Source organism: Oryctolagus cuniculus, chromosome 5 (genome assembly GCF_964237555.1).
Source record: "Oryctolagus cuniculus chromosome 5, mOryCun1.1, whole genome shotgun sequence".
In the NCBI taxonomy this organism is placed as follows: Eukaryota; Metazoa; Chordata; class Mammalia; order Lagomorpha; family Leporidae; genus Oryctolagus; species Oryctolagus cuniculus.
The window spans coordinates 82,276,862-82,292,199 of record NC_091436.1 but is presented as its reverse complement, the minus strand read 5'-3'; the positions used below and the strand labels follow the sequence as shown (position 1 = coordinate 82,292,199).

Sequence of the window (15,338 nt, the reverse complement as noted above, 5' to 3'; positions counted from 1 at the left end):
ATGGCTGGGGCTGGGCCAATCCGAAGCCAGGAGCTTCCTCCAGGTCTCCCATGTGGGTGCAGGAACCCGAGGACTTGGGCCTTCTTCTGCTGCTTTCCAGGCCATAGCAAAGAGTTGGATCAGGAGTGGAGCAACCAGGACTTGAACCGGCGCCCATATGGGATGCTGGCACTGCAGGTGCTTAGCCTCCTATGCCATATTGCTGGCCCCAGTGTGACACTTGTACAATAAGGCCATACAGCCATTTCCACCAAATTGTTAATTTGCAAAATGTACACTGATTTACATCTGCATTTTTCATAATGAACAGTCCTGACTCTGAAGCTCTTATCAGCACTTAAATATTTTTCTCACCATGCTTCCACAGTATTCAACCCAGTTTCTCCTATAAAGGATTTAAAGTACTTCTGCTTTTTAAAATTTATTTATTTATTTAAAAGGCAGAGTTAGAGAGAGAGAGAGAGAGAGAGAGAGAGAAAGATTTTCCAACACTGGTTCACCCCCCAAAAAAACCACAACAGCTAGGGCTCGGCCAGCCCAATGCCATGAGCCAGGAACTCCATTGGGGTCTCCCTCCTGTGTGGCAGGGACCTAAGTACTACTGAAGCCATCATCCACTGCCTTCCCAGTAAGAAGCTGGACTGGAAGCAAGGCAGCCAGGACTCTTGACCCAGCCCTGTGATACAGGATGTCAGTGATACAAATAGCGGCTTAACCCACTGTACCACAAGGCCAGCCCAAAAAGACTTCATAACCTTTCAAAAATACAGGCAGAGATACAGGATATACAGAAAGTGGGTCATATTTCTCTACCTCCCTAGAAATAAGAACTGCATTGATAGCCCATTTTATTGAATTAGCAAACTAAAGTCAATTCTCTCCCACATCTCAAGGGCGGGGGGGCTGGTTTCTCATATGCCAAGAACAAAAGGAAGAATGGCAGTAAGAGGCGATTGAGTTGAATGTTCAACTCCACCCGTGTGTCAGGCCAGGGGGCTGTCGGCATGGCCGCTACCTGTGCAGGCTTCCACGCCCACTGCCCTGCAGCCCTCGCTTCCACCACCTCACACAGGTGCCTTCCCATCCCAGACAAGAAATGTCTGATACATGGACCTTTTAGAAGAATAAAGAGAAATTTCCAATGCTAGAAGCCTTAGGAAATTTTCCACAGAGACAGCTTCCATGCAATGCTGTCTTTAAACCCCAGACCACAGTAGGAACCTAAAATGGCAGGAGCTTGACTCCCCAGAAACATGACACAACTCATCAAAATAAAGAAGGAAAAAAGATCAATTCAAAACCTCAACACTTTCAAAGTTAAGAACTTGGGTTTTTAAACACTCTGCTCTGCAGTCATTTTATTGCAAAATAAATATATTTATCTTATATACTGGTGCCTGCCCGCCCGCCCGCCCCCCTATGATACTGGGATGCCTGGTGTAGGCCTGCCTGGATTATCAGCATTTTAAAAACGCTCCCCAATTCCATGCAACTGAGGTGGAACAGCCTTGTTCTATGAAAAGTGGAGACCAGACTAGAAACCACCTCATCAAAACCAAAACAGAACCTTTGGAATGGAAATGGAAATGAAGATTAGGGCTACAGCCATGACTTTCAAACATGTTTAGAACTAGTTTCTTCAATCCAATAAAACCTACAACAAAATCCCCATAATAAAATAAGGAACAGAGATAATTTACATTGCCACTGTATATTCCCACCTGTTTCTATCCACAGATTTTTCCCATCCTAGTTTCTAATCTTCAAGTTATTTTAAGTCACCCAGTAAAGCATTTTAATTGAACACAAAATCCAAAATCAGGTTGTGCCTGAGAGGCCCTGTCCTGGCCACCCCAGCATCTCATCTTAACCTGGCCAGTGGTTAACATGAACAAGGCCTGATGCTGGCAGAAAACGCAGTGTGTGCAGCAGGAGGCAATTAATCCACAAATTAATGTAGTAAAAGTCAATTCACTGTCTTCTACACACCAAGGTCATCCGAGGAGTAGGTGGCAGCCTGTTCCCTGGAGGAGTGCAGTTAAAAGAGGCTCAGCAACAGGGCAAGGGCAGTGATGCAGGTACCAAGAGCTGGCCACAGAGGAGGAGTGGCTGCTTCTGCCTGAGGACATGAGGCCTCACTTCCCCAGCAAGGGGCAAATAAGGCACGACCAGAATGTTTGACAGCCAATTAGAGAGAGAGAGAGAGAGAGAGAGGGAGAGAGGGAGAGAGGGAGGGAGGGAGGGAGGGAGGGGAGACGAGAGGAGAGAGAGATGGACGTTTCAGAAAGAAGGGACAAAATGTATCAAACAGGAAAAATCCCTAAGTACATTAGGACTGGTGAACCTGCAGGTTCTGAGAAATTCTGAGGGCAGCAAAGGCTGAGACTGGAGGCCCAGGAGGCAACTGAGGCAGCTGGTAAGAAATGTTAAATGTGATGACACAGTTTCGCCCTGCACTGAGTCACAGAAATGCAAGACGAACCAGATGTAAAATTTAAAATGTTCCCATAACCACACTAAAAAAATAATAAATAAAAACAGGAGAAATTAATGTTATTTAGCCTGATCCATCTGACAGATTATTTTAGCATGCTATTAATACAAAAATTGACATAATTTACATGTTTTTCTTACTAACTGAAAATAAGGTATACACTTTACACTTACAGTACTTTTTTAATAGCTGTAAGTAAATGAGCTGCCATATTTGGGCTAGATGTCACCTATTTCAATTGTTATTTATTTTATTAATTTGAAAGGCAGAGAGACAGATGAAGAGAACTTCCATCTGCTGGTTTACTTCCCAAGTGCCCACAACAACTAAGGCTGGACCAAGGTAAAGCCAGGAACAGGAACTCGGCCTGGTTCTCCACCTGGGTGGCAGGGACCCAAGTACTTGAGCCATTTTCTGCTGTCTCCCATGCTGTGTATTAGCAGGAACCATCTCTGTAAGCTGAGGTGAGACTGAACCCTGGCACTCTAACATGGGATGTGGGAGTCCCAAGTGGCCACACTGCCTGCTCATGCCTTAACACACACCTCCAAGAGTTCTTTTAAGACAGCAGGGAGGGGCTGGTGCTGCAATTCAGTGGGTTAAAGCCCTGGCTTGAAGCGCTGGCATCGCATATGAGTGCCGGTTCTAGTCCCAGCTGCTCCTCTTCCGATCGAGCTCTCTGCGATGTCCTGGGATAGCGGCAGAAGATGGCCCAAGTCGTTGGGCCCCTGTACCCGCATGGGAGACCCGGAAGAAGCTCCTGGCTCCTGGCTTCGGATCAGCACCAGCGGATGGAAGACCTCTCTCACTGTCTCTACTTCTCTCTGTAACTCTGTCTTTCAAATAAATAAAATAAATCTTTAAAAAAAAAAAAAAAGACAGCAGGGAGAGGGGCTTACAGACAACAGGGGGCTCTTAGCAACTGCCTTTTACAAGTGATCCAGGAAACCGTTTACTTCTTTGTATTTGCACTGTATTAAGAAAATCCTAATACTTATAGGTAGCAACAAATATCACCTGATTTCTGAATCTCTGGCTTTCGAAAAACACACACATTTTCACATATATCTCTTGTTATCTGCTATCCTTACTACTTACTATCTGAAATGCAGAAACCAAATGACATGAATAACACCGCTTCCTTTGCTGTTGGAACTCATGGGAAAAGTCTGCATCTGGATATGGGAAATAAGAGAATTTAAACAGCAAGGCTGCACTGGAAATTGCAACTGTTCTTTAGCATTTCATTGTATAACCCCACAGTCTGCTTCAAACTAATCCAAAAGCATGAAGCCAATATAGTGGGTGAATATTTTTAGTTCAAATTTTAATCACTAATGATTATCTGACAACTACTTGATTGCCTTAAAAGTCAGCAAATGACTTTGAAATTGGGTATACAGACCCCATGACAGAAGAGATGGCTCTGAGTGACACCTGCTTTGTTTACTCATGATCAAGCAGCCATTAATCCACAGAGAAGCCACATCCCATAGCAGCTCTGACGTCCTGCCTGGCATGCCATCGACAGGCTGAATGGATGTGACAGGAGGAATTTGCTTGTTCAATTTATGATCAGGTTGGAAACTTCCTGATCAATGCCTCATTTATAACAAGCTCAAATACGGAAGCCAAAACAGCCAATGATACTTTTACCACGAGGTTAACTGGACAGTCCAATTTGGTACGTAACATTTGTAACAGGATGCATGTTTTTACATTATAATTATAAAACTAGCTTAAAACACATCAAAAATGGAATGCAAATTGGCAGCACCTGACAGTATCTTCAGGGAGCTTCTGCAGAACACAGGTTATGACCACTGGCTTAGAAACGTTGAGGTTAAAACGTAAACATGATAATTTGGTTCTCCTGCTATTTAAGGATCATCAAGTCATTCCCAAACTTCAGCTGAGAGTGGAAACCATTCCTCATTAGACTAAAAGCAGTGAACACTCAGCAACAAAACTGCACAAAAGGGTGTTAAGATTCTCTAGTGAGTTAGAATCAAAGGGGCTGGGAACAAAACTTGAGATACATTGTTCATTTCTCCTTGTTATTCCTTCATTGTTCCAGTTCAATAATTTATAAAGCACTTGCCATGTACCAGGCTCTGTTTGAGAGACTGGGTACATCAGTAAAGAAAACTGATACAATCTCCTATCTTTGTGAAATTTTGTCTGGTAGGGAGAGAGACAACCAACACAAAGAGGAAACATAACACATAAACTGCTTTGTTATAAAATGACAGGTGTAATGAGAAAAATCAAAGTCAGGGTAACTGGAAATGTAGTGTAGGAAAAGGCCGTGATTTTAACGTAAGGGGTAGGGTGGGCCGTGTGGAGCAGGCGCACGTGGAGCAAAGACTTGAAGGAGGTGAGCGGTAAACCAAAGAGGCCACCATGCAGAGTGGCGGTGCTCAAGCTGCCGTCCTAGCACCACCAGTATCACTTGGGGATCTGTTCCTGAAACCTAACCCCCGTCAGGTAAACAGGACCCAGCCGCGTCTGTCCCCCTGTACCCAGTGTCCTTGCCCTGTTCTTTATCAAAAGGAAGTCACTGGCTTGAGAGAGTGATCCAGCTGGGCTGGTTCTAATCACCAGATTCCAGGAGCCACTTGCTTCTCCAATCAACAAGAACCTTGATGGCCAGTACTGTCCTGGGCTGGTTTGTGTAGGGGAATTCCAGGAGCCCACCTGGCCGCCACGAGTTCCCTAAAGACCACGGCATCACTGACAAATCAAAGGACGATCAGCCCCACAGACCAACCAGGGTCACGACACTCCTCACCCCCAATTTCAGTCTATAAGAACCTTCACCCCTAACTCCTCAGGGAGCCTGGGAATTAACAGCTGCCCGGCTCCTTGCTCTGATCTTTGCAATAAACACCTACTTCCACCACCCCATGCCAGTGATTGGCTGTCCGCGTGTTGGGTGAGCAGACCCAGTTTTGGAGTTCTACAGCAATGCCTCCAAGCAGTTTGGGGTGTCGTTCAGCGACATTCCTGGCCCAGAAATGTTGCAGTAGGGGGACAATGGTGTGGCTGAACAAAGCCCTCTAAGTGATTCTGATGTACACTACAGTTTGACAGTGAAGATGCTGAAATTAAACCACATCTAGGATTTTCCACAGACAGGCGGCTGGAGGCATGAGCCAGGAGGTGAGCAGTGCAGATGAGGAGGGCCCAGGACAACCACAGCACGAGCAGCCTAAAGGCCACAGTCAGAGTTTCTTTCTAGTTGAAACGGGGAACCCCAGAAGGACTTCAGGCAGAGGGACCGTGTGGCCCGCTTTATACACAACCATGTTCACACTGGCTATTGTATGGAGTGGAAGCTCTGCATTACTCATTCCAGAAGGCTCCTGAACTTGTAAATTCCACTTTGGACAGTCCTGTGTTGCTAAATGTTTCAAAACAGGCCCTGAGGGTGGGGAGCGCTGATGCGCAGCATCTGCCGACTCCATGTGTAAATGCTCCCATCACGGTTGATTTCAAGCTGCTGGCGCGGCTCGCGGCCCGCGGAGTTGTGAAGAACTGACTCAGACACTGCGTCGAGGACCCAGTGTCACTGCTGCCACTAGAAGCATTTTAAAGCGATATGGAATTTTGTAAAGCTGTTTGAAAATGTTAGTTACTTTGTAAGTCTACAGAACTATAGTTTCTTCTGGTAGTCTATTACTGTTAATAAAATACAGATACCAGTTCCTTAGAATCTAAAGATACTAACTTTATTTAAAGAAAGACCCATTAGCATTAAACCCCAATTTCCTTTACTCAAAAAAAAAAAAACCTATTTAACTTTAGCTAGGGTTCTTTTGTCTTTGCATTTTTCCTATTACTATAATTAGTATTTCGTACCTTCAAATAAAGTATGCACTGAATAGAATCTGCCATGCAGAATCGACAGAGGAGTTGTTGCCACCCCAGGAGTACACATAAATCCTGAGTGGGCTTTAAAAGAATGTGTGTGCCTTACAAGAATAAAAGTTTGCATTTCTCTGAAGATGCAGGCAAGTCTGGATAAGGCCTCATCTGTTTGATCTGCCATTAAGAAACTTGCCTTAGCCTAATGGAACATCCCCATTTCTGCCAATCCGCTGGCAGTTTGTGAATAATATTTAAAGGGTGCAGCCCTTTCTATCAAGAAGAAGACATGCTACGAACCTTGATAAACAGAAAGTGCTTGCTACTATCAGGAGCAGGCTCCAGCCTCCTCCAGTCTGCGCGATTCCCTGGTGGAGTACCACCCACTCAGACAGCCAGATCAGCAAATGTGCACAAGCTTGCTCTCCTGCAAAACAATGGGGTCTTTCAGGCCTCACAATCTTGTGAAGAGGCAGGCTGAAACGTCATGGGAAAAATTAGGAAATATTGGAGGAAAACAGCTCACAAAACGAGGAGAGGCACCGCTCCCTCCCATGTTCTAATTCTTGAACAAAGAGAAACAACCGTGACAGCCCCCTGCCTGCTCTGACCCTTACTTTTCAAAAGAGAGGCAGCCTCAAGCCCTTCTCCTCTCTTGCAGATTACAGCAGCAAGTTGAGACAAGAGAGCAGAATGAGAACGTTTTAAATCAAAAGGGGGCAGAGCTAATTTCAAAAGCTACCCTCAGTATTAGCATCATCACCGACCCACACTACCAGGCTTGATTGCTGATCCAAAATACCAGCACCATCACAAGCCAGCTGACTTCCCCAAACACACACAGAGGGAAACAGAAACTTCTAGTATCTCCTGCTTTTTAAAGCTCTTCCAAAGTATTCTTGCTACTGAATCTCACACAACAGCTGGCTCCACCTCAGCTATCCTCCTCATTATCTGCCATCCCCACCTTATACTTTCCTTTTTTTCATTTATTAATTTTATTTGAATTCTGCAGTATAAAGGCAGCGGGGAAGGCGGGAGACAGCGCAGTTTGAATCGCGGTGCGATGGAGGAGTAGGTGGTGGGATCTCGCTGTGTTGTCAGACTAGCCCTTTCTCTGCCTTGCTTGTTTGAGCTTCCGCAGAATCCGAAATGTTCCCGGTGGGCCGCATTCACCGACACCTGAAATCTAGGACGACCAGCCACGGACGTGTGGGCGCGACTGCCGCCGTGTACAGCGCTGCCATCCTGGAGTACCTCACCGCAGAGGTACTTGAACTGGCAGGAAATGCATCAAAAGATTTAAAGGTAAAGCGCATTACCCCTCATCATTTGCAACTTGCTATTCGTGGAGATGAAGAATTGGACCGGCTTATCAAGGCTACAATTGCTGGTGGTGGTGTCTTTCCACACATCCACAAGTCTCTGGGAAGAAAGGACAACAGAAGACTGTCTAAAGGATGCCTGGATTCCTTGTTATCTCAGGACTCTAAATACTCTAACAACTGTCCAGTGTTGGTGATTCCAGTGGACTGTATCTCTGTGAAAAACACAATTTTGCCTTTTTGTAATTCTATTTGAGCAAGTTGGAAGTTTAATTAGCTTTCCAACCAACCAAATTTCTGCATTCAAGTCTTAACCATATTTAAGTGTTACTGTGGCTTCAAAGAAGCTATTGATTCTGAAGTAGTGGGTTTTGATTGAGTTGACTGTTTTTAAAAAACTGCTTGGATTTTAACTGTGATGCAGAAGTTATAGTAACAAACATTTGGTTTTGTATAGACATTATTTCCACTTAGGTGGATAAGCTCAATAAAGATCATCTCCCCCCCCAAAATTTTTTTTTATTTGAAAGGCAGAGAGACAGACCTTCCATCAGCTGGTTCACTTCCTAAACTCTCACAACCATCAGGGCTGGGCCAGGCCAAAATCAAGAGCTGGAAACTCCATTTGGTTCTCCCATGTGGGTGGCAGGGACCCAAATACTTGAGCTATCACCTGCTGCCTCCCAGGGTGCACATTAGCAGGAAGCTGGAATGGACAGTGGAGCTGGGACTAGAACCCTGGCACCTGATATGAGACATGGATATCCCATGTAGTGCAAAACGCCTGCCCCACAATTTATGCTTTTCTTACCAGCCTATTTAGCTGGCCTACTAGCGTGCAATGCTCTATTCTCCATCCCCTAGCCTGGCCAAAGGGTTGCTCCACTTGCAAATTATCTACCTTCTCTTACCAACTAACATCTTCCTTGATTTAAAAAGTTGAGTTTAAGATCTACCTACTGCAAAAAGAATGTTGATATTAATCAGGTACATTTATAAGTTAGCCAACAAATATACCCTGTGCTTTAATAATCCAATTATAATTTCTACTTGACTATGCTAATCTGACTTTACTAAACTCTTTGAGGATAAAGTCTGAGTCAATTCTTCCTTACCTGATCTGCACCTCTGCACCACATTGCCCTAAGATGTTATCCACTGTTAAGTACTAAAGGCGATGTTAAGCTGTTGTCACCCAATAATGAATCTGATGGTCAACCATTTGAGAAAAAAAACTTAAGTGGTTTATTACTACAAATCACTATGCAGAAAAAGTGTTTCTCCTGCTCTCTGAAGCAAAAAGCAACATGTACTACAACACCAAAAAAAGTTTTTAAAGGTAAAACAACTCAAAAAGAGATATGCTATATAGTGAAAATAAGTCCAATGAAGCTGAAAACTTTACAAAGATATCTCACAGGCACATCACCAACACCACTCCAAGATCTAAGTGTGAGAACAATCTTAGGAGAAAAGCCATCATTTCATAGAAGACTTCTCAGTCACGAAGAAAAGGGAGCAGAATTAAATGCAAATTAATCAGAGATGGTGGAGAGATACTGTCAGAGAATTACAAAGTAAGTTCCATCCAGGGAGATGATTCCACCGCCTTCTCAAGTCAACCCATCTGTGAATTTACAGAGCAAGTTCTTAAACCACTGGTTCAAACTCTCCTGCACAATCATCCGCAAAGCTTTTAAAACTGTCACATCTCGGGGCCAGGGATGTGCTGCAGCAGGTTAAAGCCCCAGCCTGTAGCACTGGCATCCCATATGGGTGCCGGTTTGAGTCCTGGCTGCTCCACTTCCAATTCAGCTCTCTGCAAAGATGGCCCAAGTGCTTGCGTCCCTGCACCCATGTGGGAGGCCCAGAAGAAGCTCCTGGCTGCTGGCTCCTGGCTTCAGATCAGCTCAGCTCTGGCCACTGTGGTCATCTGAGGAGTGAACCAGCAGACCGGAAGACCTCTCTCTCTCTCTCTGGCTCTGTTCGTAACTCTTTCAAATAAATAAAATAATTCTTTAAAAAAAAAATGCCACATCCCACACTAAAACACCATGAAGTCTGGGGTGGCAGGCTGGAATTTGAAGTGTTTACAAGACCTCCCAGGGGATCCCAACGTGCATCCAAGTTTTGGAGCTACTATGTTGGGTTCTGCAGGTGGAAGGTTTAGCTCATGAGGGGAAGAGCACAGTCACTTAATTAAAGCTGGTGATGGTGATGAACAAAGGGCAACGTTGACACTCTGCAGTGGGAAATCACTACTTGGTTTGAACAAGAAGTCTGTCCTCTTAACCTGGCATAGTACACATGGAATTTGTGGCTTTGGGATCTGTGGAGACCTAGACAGAGTTCCTGGCTCCTGGCTTATGCCTGGCCCAGACCTGGCTGTTGCGGCCATTTGGGGAGTGGACCAGCAGATGAGAGACATGCCTCTCTCTCTCTTTTGCTGACATTTGAATAAATAGATAAAATCTTTAACAAACAGAAAGGTACTTGGTAAGTTCTGTGCAGGCTGTGGAGCTGCAGGCAGCACTAACTGCTAACCCTCGTGTTGCATCTGAGGTAGTGCTTGGTCCAGGCAGCATTCAGAGATTCCAACTGCTCTGAAGGGGAGCGCCAAGATCTCTAGCTCCAAAGCTTCCCAGGGGGCCACGATGTCATCTGAGTTCAGAGAATCACAGGCAGAGAGGCTAAGAGAAGGGCTCTGAAGCCCTATCACGTGGGTTCAAATCCCTACCCCAACCACAAATTAGCTATGGCTCGGTATCCTTATTTGTCGAAATGGAGATAATGGATAACACCTCATTTGCTATGAGGCTTAAACGACCCAGTTCGTTTGTTACCTCATTGGATTATTGTGAGAATTTGGCACAGTTCCTGGTACATATCAAATGCTCAATTTTACATACACAGTTATGTGAAAGATGGAATTTAAGAGATAAGTTCGTTTTGGTGCAAAACATTTTTGAAAGTCTTCAAAAGTTCATGAGAAATGCTTGTTATGGCAGAGGTTTGCATGGATATCGAAGTCTTTTACTCCAAAATAAACATCTTTCACTTGTGTCTTTCCATGGGGCTCTTGTACACCACACGCATACATATCCCCACGTGCCTGAGTATGTGGAAGGGGGAAAGGGCGTACGTAGTGCCTCCATGTAGAAACTGCTCAGTACATACACCCTGAGCTGAAGCCGAGGTTGGTGGCAGCAGGGCAACTTCCCACACTGCCTGGCGGCTGTCTGGGATTCCGTTCTTTCCTCACTGTATGACTGTCTTTGCTTTAGAACAACCACAATGATATATCTCAAAGACACACGGGAATGGGGAAGAATCCTTCTGTCTTCTCTTTGAATTATCAGACAGCCCGGCTAATCACGAGGGGCACTTCTACTGCAAAGGAATGATGGGAATGTGGGTTCAAATGGCCAAGGGCGACGTGGACGCTTGAGTCTCCCCTACGTGACGACAAACAGCACAGCCTGACAGCCAACAGAAACTCAACATCCTCATTTCCTAGGGGAGCCCAGGGCTGGAATGTGTTTTGTCCAAGATCACACTGGGATCAGACTCAGGCATCTCCCCCTGCTCACTCCTGGTGAGAAGTGTGCGTGAGAGGTGTGCTATCCCATTGAAAGATGCTCTCCTTGTGCCTAAGGCCAACATGAGGGTAAGGGACGTGGTGCCCTGTTTCCCAACTGCTTCCTTCCTTACTCTGCCAATTCCCTTCCTGGGTCCAAATCCCACACCCTGCAGGCCACTTCCAGCTGAGACAGAGGATGTAGCACTAGATGGCACCTGTGGCTTGTTCTGTGGCCAAAGAGTTTTTGTTTGTTTGTTTCTTTAGGGATATTCAGTTCCATTTTTATAACATAAGACCATCCTAAAAAAAAAGGTTTGATTTCCCAAATTTTCATTACATATAAATGTCCAGGGATGTACATACATTGAGAGATACTTGGACATATTTATCCACTAATCAAGGACAGGAAACCCTGCCTTTCAGCTGCTGAGTCTCAGACCACTCCATCTGTGTATTTTTGCTAACAAACATGACCTTGTTTAGGTTCTGCAGGAATTTAAATTTTCCCCCAATGTCATTTCTACTTGACCTTAACAACAGGACCAGAATGCAAATTCAAACGCCACGGAGTAGAGGTACAACACTCACTTCCCGTTACCAAAGCTCCCTCCAGTTCCAATCCAGTGACCCAGGGCCAGAACCTAATCCGAAAGATTACAAAGCAACAGCCTGATGAGTTGTCATGGCAACCCATAGATGGCAGATATGCCAGGTCCCTGGGCTCATTCCGAGTCTACTCATTCGACTATTTCATGTATAACAACCGACTGAAATGCAACCTGATATGTCAGCTGCCAAACATAATAAGAGATGCCACTTGCTATTATAGTCAGTAATAAAGATTTCTAGTGGCTTCTGTTTCAAAGATAGGGCAAATCACTGTGTATTCTGAGTTCACTGGGCTGGTCCTCAGAAAGAAGCTATAGCCTGACTTCCTCCATTTTTATTTAATTAGTCAATATTTAAGAGAGCCTTGGGAATGAAAAGAACTCTAGTGAAAGCTAGGCATTCTTATTTTCTAAACAGGAGGAAATTCGCTGATCTTCAAATTCTCAAAATACAGTCGATTTGATCCAAGAGAGAGGGGGAAGAAAACAAAAACCCTGTGATCTGAGTCTTTTAAGGGCACAAATACACAAGCATGCCTTGCAAGAATTTCAACTTTTTGTTTTTAATATTTGATTACTGGAAGGGCCAAGCGAGGGAGTGAGGAGGAGAGATCTTCCATCCACTGGTTCATTCAATTGCCCACACCTGCTGGGCCTGGGCCAGGATGAAGCCAGGAACCAGAACTCTGTCTAGCTTTCCCATGTAGATGGCAGGGATCCAAGTGCTCAGGCCACCATGGGCTTCCTTCCAGGCACATGAGCAGGGGAAGGGCTGGGAAGCACAGAGCAGCCAGGCCTTGAGCCAGGCACTCCAGTACGGGATCTGGGCATCCAAAGTAGCAGCTTAAGAGTTTCGATTCTTCATCCCTGACGGAGAGGGTAATACTTACTACTGACATCCAGGTAACCAAAGCACTTACTTTTAACCTGCAGTTTCTAGCCTTTTAACTCTTATCAGGGGTGGGTTATATCTGGCCCGTGGGCCACATACAGCCTGCAAAATCATTTGGTCTGGCCTTACCAAGGCAACCACAGGTAGGACTAGAAATTTAATAGATCCACAGCAGGCTAATTTTTGAGTTGATCATTTTGTATGGCCCACGAGAGAGATTATCAATATCCAAATGGTCCTTGGCAGAAAAAAGCTTCCCCACCCCTGCTGTATCAATTCACTGGGAGCGGCCTTTACCTGATGTTTAATGGGGCTAAAACCTACTTCTGCAGGTGTCTCTCCCTTGCCTGCCTTAACCTGTTTCCCAGGTTAAGCACAGCTGGGGGCAGGAAGAGCCTCAGGACAGCTGGGAGCTGCGTTATGCATGGAGTGATGCATGGAGAACTCTCTTAAAATTCCTTTTAGCAGACAAAGCATGAGAGAACGTCTTCAAATACCTGCTGAAGTTCTACGTTCCTTATCACTTTGCAGAAGTGCCTATAAGATGAGCTACAGCATGAGAAGGAAAGAGAAAGGAAGGCAATGATAATACACAAGCCAGGCTATTGGTGTGAGGCCACTCGGGGGAGTCACACGAGACATCATGCTACGTGGGGTGTTTTCATGCCCCAATAAGCAGAATATAGATGGGTATAGACAGCTTCATGCCAATGACCATGAACCAACACTAACCAATACCTGTGTTTTTCTGTCAAAATTTCAAGAGAACTTTTCTCCTCTTAAATTTTGAAAATTAATGTCCACATTTCTCTTTCCATCTTCAACAACAGTTGCCAGGAAATAAATTCCTATGTTTTCACTTACGATCTGTCTTGAGCAAGTCCTCAGATGGTCTTTTTGCCATCTTGGGTTAATTCCTAGCCTTATCCTTGTCCTCTTATATTTTTTGTTAGCTTTTTTTTTTTTTTTTTTTTTTTTTTAGATTTACTTATTTACTTGAAAGAGTTACACAGAGGGAGAAGGAGAGGCCGAGAGAGAGAGAGAGAGAGACAGACAGACAGACAGAGGTCTTCCATCCACTGGTTCACTCCCCAATTGGCCGCAACAACCAGAGCGGTGCCAATCCGAAGCCAGGAGCCAGGAGCTTCCTCCAGGTCTTCCATGTGGGTGCTGGGTCCCAAGGACTTGGGCCATTTTCTACTGCTTTCCCAGGTCATAGCAGAGAGCTGGATTGGAAGTGGAACAGCCGGGACTTGAACTGGTGCCCATATGGGATGCCGGCACAGCAGGAGGCGGCTTTACCCATTATGCCACAGTGCCAGCCTCTTTTTAGCTTTTTAAAAAAGTGTACCTTTTGAGCCAAATTAAGTCTTTCTGCAATAACATGGGGTTATTATTTAACAGTCTTCATTAAGCTTCAGACATTTATGGAAGATTCTCATCTAAACCATTTCTCTTCTATCCATGACTCGGGAGACTTTGTGCTTAAATGATAATTTGTGGGACCAGTGCTGTGGCATAGCAGGTAAAGCCTGTAATGCCAGCACCTCATACTAGTGACCAGTTCAAGTTCCAGGTGCACTACTTCTGATTCAGCTCCCTGCTAATGTGCCTGGGAATGAAGCAGAAGGTGGCCCAAGTCCTTAGTCTCCTGCACTCACACAGGAAACTCGGAAGAAGCTCCTGGTTCCTGGCTTCAGCCTGGCCCAGCCCTGGCTGTTGCAGTCATTTGGAGAGCAACTCAGCAGAAGGAAGATCTGTCTCTCCCTCTCTCTGACTCTTGTCTTTCAAATAAAACAAATCTTAAAAAATATATATATATATAAATTTGCTTTGTTTGCAAAGGAGCTGAAATCCCACCAACTTCTCATACATGTTTTAATCACATTGTGAATTTTTAAGCTCCAATAGGGAAGAGAACTAAGCTAGCGAGCTGGCACTAGGATGGGCTGAGAAGCCACCTTTTTTCATTTGGGAGTTCGCACTCTTGACTTTGCCAGCACCCAGCAGATACATGAAGTCCCTGCAGTGCAGTGTACCGGACTCTCACTCAGTCCTCTCTCCCATGTGAGAACGTCACTTCGGCAGACATACAGCAAAGCCTGCTCTGGGTGTTAAGTCTCCAGCCCGCCTTGGGAGGCTCTTTACTTCTGTCCGCCTGCCCCACCAGACTGCCAGCTCTGCTCTACCTCCAGCAGAATCTACTTGACTATGGTAGACCCAATTTCAACATTTTTTGCACCTAAATAAACCTGTCTTGGCATTCCATTTTCCCATGGCCTTTTCAGAGTGTCCTGGTATCTGCAGTGCTGTCCTGGAGCGGCATGGTTTTAGGTTTAAATTCTGCCTTCTTCACTGATTGGGTGGCCTTGCTCAGATGTTACATTCTTCTTCTTCTTCTTCTTCTTCTTTTTTTTTTTTTTTAACAGGCAGAGGGGACAGTGAGAGAGAGAGACAGAGAGAAAGGTCTTCCTTTGCTGTTGGTTCACCCTCCAATAGCTGCTGCAGCCGGCGCGCTGCGGCCGGCGCACTGTGCTGATCCAATGACAGGAGCCAGGTGCTTCTCCTGGTC

At 45.2% G+C, this 15,338-nt stretch overlaps 1 protein-coding gene and 1 pseudogene across 1 annotated transcript in view; one reads left to right on the top strand and one right to left on the bottom strand.

Annotated features, from left to right (window-relative positions):
* BACH2 (BTB domain and CNC homolog 2) overlaps window positions 1-15,338 on the bottom strand; it is a 396,258-nt gene that overhangs the window by 318,148 nt on the left and 62,772 nt on the right. The gene's annotated exons all lie outside the window — the stretch shown is intronic.
* LOC100343316 (histone H2A.Z pseudogene) lies at window positions 7,483-7,970 on the top strand (annotated as a pseudogene).